This window comes from Petaurus breviceps, unplaced genomic scaffold (assembly GCF_028583685.1).
Source record: "Petaurus breviceps papuanus isolate PSGF00001 unplaced genomic scaffold, PetGlider_PUasm1.0 90763, whole genome shotgun sequence".
Lineage (NCBI taxonomy): Eukaryota > Metazoa > Chordata > Mammalia > Diprotodontia > Petauridae > Petaurus > Petaurus breviceps.
In genome coordinates this window covers 11,934,314-11,945,264 of record NW_027187340.1, presented here as the reverse complement: position 1 = coordinate 11,945,264, position 10,951 = coordinate 11,934,314, and the positions used below count along the sequence as shown (strand labels likewise).

Genomic DNA, 10,951 nt, shown 5'->3' with positions numbered 1-10,951 from the left:
ACACACACACACACACACACACACACACACACACACACACACACACACACCAACAGCTGAACTTGTACCTCATTCTTGCTGGCTCCAAGGCTGGACACTGTATCCACTATACAATGCCTTCCAATTATTTACTAAAGTATTGATATTTTTTAATTAAAAAAAGTTATTTTAGTGTAACACAATAAAGATCCCCACAATAGTTAGCTAGTCCTTTTTTAAAAATAAAGTGCCCAAATGTTTATTTCCTCTCTAAATACTAATATTCTAGTACCCGATAGTCTTTGTGATTAAGAATTCCTCCCTAAAATAACACTCAAATTGTCACTGTCCTAATCAAAAATCCTCAGTGGCTTTCTGCTATCTATAAGGTAAAGCCTAAATTCTGAATCCAGGTATTCAAGCCCCCACCCCCAATACATACATGCACACGCACACAATTTGATCCCCTATGCAACTATCTCAGTGATTTTCTTTATGGGAAAACTGGTGTTGTCCTGGACTACAGAAAATAAATAGTTTAGGATTAATAATTTATCTTAGAGATTGTGTACTGTGTACCATGGGAGTAGAGGTCTATTGAGCAAATTCTGGCAATGTTAGCCAACTGAACAGTTTGTTTTACATATTTTAATCATTATTGTAAAATATGACTAAATCATTCTTCTACTCAATAAATTCCAGTGGTTCCCAGTGGCTTCTAGAATCAAATATAAACTCCCCTGTTTTACTTTTAAAGACCTTCACAATCTGACCCAGACTTAATTTTCAACCTCACTAAATATTACTCCATTTCCTGTACTCTATAGTCCAACCAAACTTGCCTTTTCTCTGTTCTTCAAACACAAAACTCCATCTCCCATTTTGATACCTTTCCACTGACCATCCACCATTCCTGAAACACTTCCTATATACCTTCATGTCAGAGAAACCTCTTTTCCTTAAATATGAAGCTCAAATACTACTTTCTGCCTGATGACTCTCCTCCTACAACCCCCCCCCTCCACTAATGCCCACTCTCCCTTTCTACCTTGCTTTTGTTTTGCTTTTATTCCTTAAAATCTCAGAGAAGATAGGATTTTAGCTAGGACATAAAGGAAGTCAGGGAAACCAAGAGATGGAAATAAGGAGTGAGAGCATTCCAAACATGGGGGACAGTCAGTGAAAATGCCCAGAGTAGGGAGCTAGTGTCTTATCTAGGAATAGCAAAGAGGCCAGTGTCACATTTCAGAGTGCATGCTGGGGTGTAAGGTATAGTAAGACTGAAAGGCAGAGGGGGTGGGGAATTGGGGCAAGTTATAAGAAGTGAATGTTCACCTTTTGTCATCACTCATAGGCAATGATTTTGGGTACTGTCTGCACAAACCAAACAGTTATGTGGAAAAAAAAATGAACCAATCTATTCCAAAGTGCAGAAGCATCTCTGGAATGCATGTGCATGTCTGGTCTTTAAATCAATCAGTGTGGTTTGGCATTCATTGTCTCATTGGAAATGAAAACTAAGGAAATCAGATAGACCTTCCTCACAATTTCTCAGAAAATCTCATTAATGAAATATGACATAAAGTCACAAGGGATCATAGTTTCAGTAGAGCTGAAAGGGTGCTAAGAAAATATCTAGTCCAATCCCTTGCCCCAATTTTATTTTTACAGTTGAGGAAATTGAGTCCCAGAGAGGTTAAATAACTTGCCTCAGTTCACACTGGTGGTTACCTGATTTAATTCACATTTGTGGTAACTTGTCTCAAATGATAGAGGAAAAAATCTGAACTCAAGTCCTCTAAAGCTAAAGCCAGTATCTCTGTTTATAGTGATGCCCTCAACATGAATCCTCTCTGTCAGTCTACTGAATAATGTTTTTAAAAACAAGAAAATATATTACAAAGAAAAACAATTATATTGAAAGAAAGCAGTAACTTTTCCCCTTCCAAGTTCATAGGTCCTTTGGCAGAGGGGAGGGGTGGCAATAGACTCCAGGTTAGGAATCCTAGAAATAAAGGAAGGCTGGGTAATTTGTAATGATTAAAATGGACCAGAAAAAAAAAACTGTCTCTGCACTCTGAGCAATGGTTCAGCCATAAGCAAACTTAAAAGCATCCTGTGTATCTTTCACTCTAAGTCACCCAAGTCCCAAATCAGGAATCTCTGATGGGAGGAACAACTGAACTTTTATCCAGAGTCCTCTCCTTGACACCACAGAGTGGTACTATACAAATCTTCCATGTAACTCATGTGACCCCCCCCAAACTCTATATATGCTGTCTCTATCCACTATACCATTCCATCCCAATCCAGTCACCCAGACCTGTTTTGTAGCTTCCTCTTGATGGTAAAATCATGAACATATCTTAATGGAGCCTCCCTCCCCCAAATTCAGTAAGGAATTTTAAATGTACTAATCATGGCAGTGAGTTCTCTGGCTTTACATATCTTACATAGCTCTTCAAGAAAAATATAGAGTCTCAGGACAGCAAGAATATCACCAAGGATTTATATAGCAACTCCATGCTTTGTAAAGCTTTGACTTGGTCCAGGTCCAGTTCCTGCCAAGTATACAGTGACCAGGAGATAAGCGTACAGTGTACACAGTATTTTATCATTAGTTCAATTTAAGGATTCTGAGTAAGGAAGTAGAACTGATTTGTTTTTCACCCCTAAGTTCCAGGTTGGTGCTAAAAAGGGTCAAAGAAAAAGTCAGGGGGGCTGAGTCAAGATGACAGAGTAGAAGCAGGACCTCCTCGCTGCTCTGGCTTCCACTTTCCCCAATCCATGTAAAAAGGGGACTCTAAACAAACTTTGGAGATGCAGAATGCACAAAATTATGCAGAGAAGTTAACCTCCCTCTGAGGACAGCCTGGCAGGCCAGCAGGAATTAGAGCAGTGCTATGGGAGCCAAGCCTAGCCCCACAGGGAGGCTTTAGCCCCAGGGAGGGCCTGATCAGCTGCTGGCCAGAGGGACTCTAGATCAGCAGCAGCTGTGGCCATTTCCAGATTTATAAACACATAGATGTGAAGGACAAAGTGAGAGGTCAGTGCAGTCTGGACTTTGGGACCCAGTAAGTGGGAGTGCGTGGCTTTTGCCCCCGGGGCCAGAAGCTGCTGAGACTCTGGCACAGCCAGCCAGTGCCATGTGGCAGCTTCAGCTCCTGGGAGTGTAGGAGGACCAAGCACCAATATGAGGGGTAATCGCTCTTTCTTTAACCTTCTTGGATCTGGACTGTAGTCTAGGGTGGAGGTCCTGGTGTATGTGTCCAGCTTGCCAGAGCGTGTGGAGACCTCAGAGAGGGCATCCATGTAATACCTCTGGCAGCTGAGAAAACCCCAGAATTTGGGACAAAAGCTCCCCTGTCTGGTGGCAGAATCCTACTGTGGCAAAAAGCCCAGGGGTCAAGTGACTGAAGGGTGACACGACCAGGCAAAGGAAACAAAGCAGACAGAAGATTCCACCATTAGACTCCTATTTTGGGGACAAAAAGTATCAAAGCATGGAACAGGAGGAAAACAGTGAAGTCAGAACTCCTGCACCAAAAGTTTCAAAGGAAAATATGAGCTGGTTACAGGCCATAGAGGACCTTAAAAAGCAAATAAGAGAAGTGGAGGAAAAATTGGGAAGAGAAATGAGAATGATGCAAGAAAATTACAAAATAAGTGTCAACAGCCTGACTGAGGAAAATACCATGTTAAAATAGACTAACTCAAATGGCAAAAGAGGCTCAAAAAGGCAATGAGGAGAAGAATGCCTTAAAAAGTCAAATTTGCCAGATGGAAAAAGAATCTCAAAAGCTCACTGAGGAGAATCATTGCTTCAGAATTAGATTGGAGCAAATGGAAGCTAATGACTTTATGAGAAATCAAGATTCTGTTAAACAGATCCAAACAAATGAAAGAATAGAAGGCAATGTGAAATATCTCATGGGAAAAACCACTGAAATGGAAAATAGATCTAGGAGAGATAATTTAAAAATTATTGGACTACCTGAAAGCCATGATCAATGTAAGAACCTAGAAATCATCCTCCAGGAAGTTCTCAAAGAAAACCGCCCTGATGTTTTAGAACCAAGAGGGCAAAATAGAGGTTGAAAAAATCCACCAATAACTTCCTGAAAAATATCCCCAAAATAAAACTTCTAGTAATATTATAGCCAGGTTCTGGAATTCCCAGATTAAGGAGAGAATATTACAAGCAGCCAGGAAGAAACAATTTGAATACTGTGGAAACACAATCAGGATAACCCAGGATCTGGCAGCTTCTACACTGAGGGATCGAAGGGCTTGGAATATGATATTCCGGAGGTCAAAGAAGCTGGGATTAAAACCAAGAGTCACCTACCCAGCAAAACTGAGTATCATGTTTCAGGGGAAAATATGGTCATTCAGTAGAATAGAGGACTTTCAAGCATTCTTGCTGAAAAAACCATAGTTGAATAGAAAATTCGACATTCAGATACAAGAAGCAAGAGAAGCATGAGAAGGTAAACAAGGAAAAGAAATCATAAGGAACTTATCAAAGTTGAACTATTAACATTCCTGCATGGAAAAACAATAATGGTAACTTACAAAACTTTTCTCAGTAGTTGAAGGGAATAGAAATAAATATGTCTATATATGAGGGTATATGGGCATATGAATACATATGTGAATGTGTGTACATATGTTTACAGGTATACATAGATAGAAGACACAGGACCAATTTAACAGGAAGGGATGAAACTTAAATGGTGAAATTAAGAGGTGAGAGAGGAATATAATGAGAGGAGATGGGGAGAGACAGAATAGGGTAAACTATCTCATGTAGAAGAGGCAAGGGAAAATAGTTACAATGGAGGGGAAGAATTGGAAGGCAAAAGGGAATGGGTCAACCTTATTCACATTGAATTTGGCTTGAGGAGGGAATGAAATATACACTAAATAGGGTATCTCACCCTCCAGGAGAGTAGGGGGAGAAGGGTATGAGAGGGGGGATGATAGAAGGGAGGGCAGGCTAGGGGGGAGGGAAGTTGGAAGCACCCACTTTTGAAAAGGGATGGGATCAAAGTAGAGAATAGAACAAGTGGGAGGTGGGATAAGAGGGAGGGAAATATAGTCAGTCTCTTACAATATATCCACTATGTTATTGTTTTGCCACACATGTACAATCTATACTGAACTGCTTATCTTCCCAGTAAGGGTGGGTGACAAGGGAGGAAGGAATGAATCTGGAATTCAAAGTTTTAAAATAAAATATATATATATATATATATATATATATATATACACTATTATTAATACTATTTTACATGTAATTGGGAAATAAGATTTTTTACAGGCATTGGGGCATAAAGATCTACTGGAAAAGTTGAAAGGGGTATGGGAGAAAATATGGCAGAGAGCAGATTGGAAGAGGGGATATACTGTGGGACTGCTATTTTGGGGCGGTGGGTAGGGGAAAAATGGGGAGAAAATTTGTAACTCAAAATCTGGTGGAAATGAATGATATAAATCAGAAGTTAATAAAGCATTCGAAAAAAAAGAAAGAAGCAAACAAAAAAAAAAAAGAAAAAGTCAGCATCACAGAAAATTCATACATGAAAGGGAATATAGTAAAGATAATGAGAAAACCTTTGCACACCAATGGTCAGGGCTCATTTCTCCCCCAGATATATGAAGAACTATTAAGAAGGCTCCCAGTTTTCTGGATGCATATCCCAATATTCACTTAGCTCCAGGCCTCTTACAGTTCACTTATCTTTAATAGATCTCAGACCCATTAAATTTAATTGTAACCAGACTGTCTTTGCTCAGTAGTAAGTAGAAAAGAATGAATACCACAATCGTTAATATTCAGAAGGCGTTGTTGAGGCTGACTCCTTACTAAAGTATAATGGTCAGCTCTGAGCTCCACAAAGAGAGGCCACAGAATTTGGAGAGTGTTCAGCAAGGACCCCTAATGGTAAGCTGGCAGGTTGAGGAATTCTACTTAGCAGGAAAGCTAGAGTTACTTAGCCCAGAAAAGAAAAGACTTAGGAGTGATTTGTTACTGTTTTAAAATATTTAAGACTAGCAAACATAGACAATATGGTGTGCTGGAAAAATCACTAAACTCTGAGCCAAGAGACCTATGTTCCAGTCCTGGCCTTGTCTGGCAGTCAGATAAACAGGGATTCAGCCTTATTCTGCCACTAAATAGCTGTGGAATGTTGGGCAAGTCACTAAACTTCTCCAGCCCTCCACAATAAAAAGGACTAAGTGATTTCATAGGTCCTTTTTAGTTCTGATATTTTATTGTTCTATGACTTTATCCTTTTCTTCTATTAAGGACAGAATAGAGAAAGCTAATTCTGAACATAAGAAAGGGTTACAAATAATCAATTAGACATCAACATTTATTAAGTGCTTTTCATGTGCCTGTCACTATACTCAAAGCCAGGGTTACAAAGACTGACAAAACTGTTCCTGTCCTCAAGAAATGTATATTCTAATGGGGGAATACAGGTAAACATAAAACATATAAGAAATAAGTTCAAAGTAATCTTAAAGAGGAAGGTGCTAGTTAGTAGCTAGGGGAAGGAAGAGAAGAAAGGCGGTATGTGCAATGATAATAACAAAGAATTTTTTGACAATGAAGAACATTTAAATACTGCACTAGGAGCCTGGTGAAGTTATGGAATCTTCTGCTATGCAGGGCTTTAAAAACAGAATAAATCCTCAACTGTTTGGATTCCTTTAGGTGTGGTCCTGCTTCAAAGATAAAGAGATGTGCTGGATAATTTCTCAATGTCTTTTCCAGCCCTATGATTCCATCACTAGTTCCAGATGCTTTTTAAATTTTTTATTAAATCTTCAATTCATTTTAATAGATTGTGAGAAGGGATTATTATTTTACTTTTTATAGTTTTATGTCACATTAGCTGAAATGTTATTTTTTTTTACATGCAAGTGTAGACTTACTTCATAGAAAACATTGGATCAAAAATATCATGCCCAAGGATCAGGACTATGGTATAGTTTTTACTATAAAGTATCCTGTTTTCTTTCCTATATATAACATACTATATTTTCAAAATGCTTATCATCATTACTTCATCTCTTTAGAAGAAAAACCTGATTGCTAAAAGGCAAATGGTTTGTACTAAACCAGACACAGGGCAAGTCCTAAAAAACTTGTGAAGGTGGTAAAGCTTGTCCTTGATTCCCCATGTCCCAGATACCTAGCACCTTCACACCAGCTCCTAACTATCTCAGATTATTCTGTGGCACATTTCACCCTATGCTGGCTTGCTTTCCTCAAATTCCAGAATTTCCTGAACCATCTTCCCTCCCAATCAAGCATCTCAGATCTTTCTTATTCTCTGAGCCCTGATCTCTTTTGGGTGGCAGCAAATGTAAGTGTGCTAATATGTCATCCTTTCTGGTAACATTTTCAATGTATAAGTCCGTTTAGAGACCTAACCTCATCCTCAATGTGTTGTTGTTGTTGTTTAGTTGTTTTTAGTCGTCTCTGACCCTTTGTGAACCCCTTTGGGGTTTTCTTGGCAAAAATACTGGAGTAGTTTGCCATTTCCTTCTCCAGCTCATTTTACAGATGAGGAAAGTGAAGCAAAAAGTGTTAAGTGACTTGCACAGGGTCACACAGCTAGTAAGTGTGTGAGGCTGGATTTGAATCTTCCTAACTCCAGACCCGGTGCCCTACCCACTGCACCACCTAGCTGCTCTCTCCCCAGTGTAGTGACCCTAAATGTTGGGAATTTGAGAGCCTTAAGCAAAATGGTTGGCATCATTTTTATAGGACAGATGTGGAATCATGTACAAATGTGACTCCATCCTGCCATGTGTGGGCTCAACTTGGTTAGCTCTAGTTATATGGTAAGGAACAGAATCTGAATTTGGGCAGGATCATAAATTTAGGGCTGGAAGAAACCTTAGAGGTGACCTAACCTAATGCCCTCATTTTTTTTTTCAGATAAATCAAATGAGACCTGGAGAGATTCTTACCTATGTTCACCAAGGTAGTATATGCCAGAACCAGGATCTGACCTTGGGCTTTCTGACTCCAAATTCATTGCTGCTTCCACTATATTTGTATCATGCTACTTCCTATTTAAAATGTTTCTATCCAATATTTTCTATTGGCTTAAGTATCCATAAAAAATTACACATTTATAAGTCTAACCTACTCAAATGAATCATTTATAGGCTTTTAAAAAATTGCACTTAGTTCTTCAAATAGCCCAGGAATGAAAAAAAAATGAGTAAGTCTGATTCATCAGACAATATCTAACACAAATTTGAGAAGACTCAATAATTATTTCTGTATAGTAGAGAATTTAATTTTTTTTTGGCTTATTCATTGATAATAAAGAAAGATTTATGGGGAGTTTCAAACACCATGTCTAACAGATGATTTTGAGAATGCCCATTTTTTAACCATTCATTTGCTAGTCAATCAAATACTCAATAAAATTTGTCAGAAATTCATGCTACACCCCAGTTAGATTTTCCATAGAACACATAGTTCCCTGGAACCATAAAGGAAGGACTTCAAAAGAGCTTGTTTAAGTGTGTCAAAAATATTTTGACATCACCCACTTAATGGCAACCCAAGAATTTAGCAACATTATGGTCAGTAGTCTTTACATTCTCTTCTTTTTTCTTTACACAAAGGAGGGAATGTAAGTTAGGAAATCACAGAGCTCTTTATACAATGGCGTGATACTCAGAAGTGTTATTTAGAAGAATATCTTTTAAATTGTGCTTAAAGACAACAAAAAAGAATAGGGTCAATTAGGGGAAAGTGCCAATGCCACCTAGATATTGGAATTAAATATAGAATTGTCCTAGTGGGAAAGCAAATGACTAGAATAAGGTGAGAAAGCTAACTGGAGAAAAATCATTGTAGCATATTTCTCTGATGAAGGTCTAATATTCAAGATGTAAAGGAAACTGATGCAAATATGTGAGAATAACAACCATTCCCCCAGTGGATAAAGAGTCAAAGGATATGAACAAGCAGTTTTCAAATGAAGAAAGATAAGCTATCAACAGCAATATGGAAGAAGGCTCTAAATTATTAATAATAAGGGAAATAAAAATTAAAACAATTCTGAAATTCTATCCCATATATATCAGGTTGATGATGAAAAATGAAAACAGCAATTGTTGAAGGGATTATAGGGGGACAAATATCCTGATGAAGCTATGGCCAATCATTCTGGAAAGTAAACTAGAGTTAATTCCTGAAGTCTGTTAACTGTCTACTTTTTGATCCAGCAATAGTACTACTAGGCATATACTACAAAGAGGTCAAAGGCTTATATATGCAAAAAGAGTTGTAGGAGCGCTTTGTGTTGTAGCAAAGAAATGGAAATAAATGGAATGAATTAGACAAATTGTGGTATATGAATAACTAATACAACAAATTCAAAGAAACTTATGATTTATATAAAATGACAAAGAGTCAACTTAACTGGACCAGGAGTACAACCTACACTATGACCACAATAATTTAAGGGAAAACAACTTTGAAAGACTGCAGAACTCTGAGAATGCAGCAACCAATCTTGTCCTTAGAATATGGAAGATAAAACCTGTCATTTGTCTCTTGTCAAAGAAGTAAATCACTTACTAGAGAATGAAGCACAATGAATGAAGAATGAAACACAATTTCAGATATTGTCATTGTGTTGATAACGTTTGTTACATAGTAAGACTTCTACTTTATGGGAGGCAGGAAAGAGGAATGAATAAGAAGTGTTAGAAATTTTTTTTAAAAAAAGAAAGAAAATAGCATCAATAGAAAAAATTTTAAAACACAGAAGAAAACAAAAACTTTAGAAAGGGACACAGATAGAGTAATTTTGTTACTAGTGCGTTAAATTTACTATAGAGCTTTTCTTCAACAAAGCGTATGTACCAGAATTCATGATTTCATATACATTTCTCTTCTTTGTATACTGAAATCTTCATGCTTACTGATAATTAATTTCATAACGTTTTTTTTAAATGAAAAGCAAAGCAGTAACCTGAGAATTCAGATGTGAAACCTGAAAGGACTTCAGAGGTGCAGGTCCAAACTGCTCATTTTATAAATGGATAAACTGAGGCCCACAGAGATTAAGTGATTCAACTAAGACTACTCAGGTATGATAGTGGCAGAGTTGGGATTCAATCCCAAATCCTCTGACTCTCTTACAAGAAATTCTAATCTATTGAGCCAACTGGTCTATTTAAATGGCCTTTCTTCACTTGGGATGTTGACTAACTCTGAGGCTTGGCTTGCATGATTACATTTGTGGAATCTGAGAGATGAAGTATTATTCCTATGAATAATATTGGAATCAAAGGATTTAGAACTGGAAAGGCCCTTAGAGAGATACTCTAGTAGCATCAGGAAAAACTACAATAAATCAGTAGAAATTACAGAGAAGCAGATTTTGGCTCGTTATTAAGGCAGCTTCTTAACAATTAAAGCTGTGCAGAAATGGAAGCATTGGAAATGCTCAAAGTGGAAGCCAATAATATCCAGTCACTCTTTGGAAATGAGGTAAAAGAGATTCGTGATTCCTATGGGAGGTGAAACTAGAAAATCTCCAAGGCCTTTTTTCAACTCTATAATTCTTTGATTCTAGAATTCCATCAGTTGTTACAACTTGGAATCTCATTATTTTACCTCTGGGACCCAATGCTCACTACTCAAAAGCAAAAAAATCACCAACCCCTGGAAATATTGGTTGAAGTAGCTTACTTCAGAAGAGAAAGTAGTTTTTTATTTATTTACTTTTAACAGAAATAAGTAACTTTTCTTTTATTTTCCTCAATCATCTGAACCACTTTTATAATCGAGCACAATAGAAATACAGCATTTTTATTTCTTTCTTTCCTTCCTTCCTTCATTTCTTTCTTCCTTTTTTCTCTTTCTTTTTTCTTACTCTTTTCCTTTCCTTTCCTTTCCTTTCCTTTCCTTTCCTTTCCTTTCCTT

The 10,951-nt window shown here is 37.5% G+C and overlaps 1 protein-coding gene and 1 long non-coding RNA gene across 3 annotated transcripts in view; one reads left to right on the top strand and one right to left on the bottom strand.

Annotated features, from left to right (window-relative positions):
• Window positions 1-10,951, bottom strand: part of PPP1R1C (protein phosphatase 1 regulatory inhibitor subunit 1C) — a 216,264-nt gene that overhangs the window by 201,813 nt on the left and 3,500 nt on the right. The window lies entirely within an intron of this gene.
• Window positions 5,797-8,139, top strand: LOC138146609 (uncharacterized). The gene is made up of 2 exons (XR_011164547.1): window positions 5,797-5,926; window positions 7,937-8,139. It is a non-coding gene; the product is annotated as an uncharacterized lncRNA (long non-coding RNA).